The 1,759-nt window shown below is 39.1% G+C and overlaps 1 long non-coding RNA gene across 2 annotated transcripts; it reads left to right on the top strand.

Moving 5' to 3' along the window:
• Window positions 1-11: 11 nt before the first annotated feature.
• Window positions 12-1,711, top strand: LOC107757333 (uncharacterized). 2 transcript variants are annotated; one of them, XR_001641926.1, is made up of 4 exons: window positions 12-153; window positions 276-340; window positions 1,177-1,287; window positions 1,446-1,711. It is a non-coding gene; the product is annotated as an uncharacterized LOC107757333 (long non-coding RNA). The 2 variants fall into 2 exon arrangements; XR_001641927.1 differs by lacking the exon at window positions 1,177-1,287.
• The last annotated feature ends 48 nt before the right edge of the window (window positions 1,712-1,759 follow it).

Below are 1,759 nucleotides of genomic sequence, written 5' to 3'. Positions count from 1 at the left end.
TTTTCCTCCACTGCGATGAACTGGCCGTTTGAGGAAGTACAGAGATGCACATGCAACTTTTCCCCATGCAAGCAGATTGGAGAAGGAGGTTTCGGACACGTGTATAAAGCTGTGATGAGAAACACAGAGTTTGCTGTGAAGAAGCTGAAAGAAGTATTAGAACAGAACTAACAAAACAAACAAATATGATTTTGGTTGTTCTGATGAGTCATTCAGTTTGTTTCCTAAGCGTCCATCTTTTCTCTCTCTCTCTTTCATGTGGGTGTTCGGAGCAGGACTCCCATTTGGACTGGAATGTCGTGAAGGAAAGTTTCAGGACGGAAGTAGAAAAACTGTCACAGTAAGAAACTGTCTGTCCGTCCTCTGTTCCTTTGGCTTATGCTTCCTGTTCTCGGGCTCTATATCCGTCTTTCCTGTTTTGTCTTAAAAGAATAGTTCACCCAAAAATCAAGATTTGCTGAAAATGTACTGACCCTCAGGCCATCCAAGATGTAGATGAGTTTGTTTCTTCATCAGAACAGATTTGGAGAAATGTAGCATTACATCACTTGCTCACAAGTGAATCCTCTGCAGTGAATGGGTGCCGTCAGAATGAGAGTCCAAACAGATGATTAAAACATCTCAATAATCTACAAGTAATCCACACCACTCCAGTCCATCAATTAATGTCTTGTGAAGTGAAAAGATGTGTGTTTGTAAACCCTTGCTAAAATACAAGCCCTCTATCCATAATATTGCCTACTCCAGTGAAAAAGTTGTCTGAATCAGGAGAGAAATGTGCACAGATCAAGCACCGTTTCCAAGTGAAAACAGTCAACAATTCTAAACAAATATGTCTGGATTTTGATGTGAGAGGACAACAGGGGATGGACTTTTTCACTGAACTACTTAATGATGGATTTGTTTCTTACAAACATGCATCTTTTCACTTCACCAATCATTAACTGATGGACTGGAGTGGTGTGGATTACTTGTGGATTATTGTGATGTTTTTATCAGCTGTTTGGACTCTCATTCTGACGGCACCCATTCACTGCAGGGGATCCATTGGGGAGCAAATAATGTAATGTTAATTTTCTCCATATCTTTTCCGATGATAAAACTTTTTGAGTGAACAATTCCTTTAATCAACTTTTTTTTCAGGCTGGCTGTGATTCATTTATGTTTGTTCAACAGAAGCGCAGAATGGGACTTACTCGCTTGAAATTTCGATTGCTCTTTATGCACCACACCTCTTCATGACCCAAAAATGAAAGTCTCCAGCACACCCTCCAAAATTGTTTTGTGGTTAGTTGTCATCCTTTTGTCTCTTAATTAGGTCATTTTTTCTGACAAATTAACCTTTCAAGCTTTGCTTCCTTCAGCTACTGTAATGCCTTGTTTCATGTTATATAATATAATCTCAAGCAACACGGTTTTTCATTAGGTTCTTTCTTATTACACAGATACAGACATCCCAACATAATGGACTTTGTTGGCTACAGTATAGAAGGACAAACTTATTGTTTAATATATGTTTATATGCCAAACGGCTCTTTAGAGGACCGGCTTCGATGTGAGGTGAGTTATCACTCTTGCTAGACAATATGGGCTCATTGTTTAGTATGCTACTTCAAAGAATAGTTCACTCGGAATGAAAATTACGTCATCATTTGCTCACCCTCATGTCGTTCCAAATGTGTATGACTTTCTTCTAAGGGAGATGTTTTGAGGAAAGCCCTGTGTGCTCTTTTTACATACATTGAAAGTGAATGGGACA

This window comes from Sinocyclocheilus rhinocerous, unplaced genomic scaffold (genome assembly GCF_001515625.1).
Source record: "Sinocyclocheilus rhinocerous isolate Xijiao unplaced genomic scaffold, SAMN03320098_v1.1 scaffold47007, whole genome shotgun sequence".
NCBI lineage: Eukaryota > Metazoa > Chordata > Actinopteri > Cypriniformes > Cyprinidae > Sinocyclocheilus > Sinocyclocheilus rhinocerous.
Note: the sequence above shows the minus strand (reverse complement) of the source record. Positions and strands in the feature narration are given on the sequence as shown.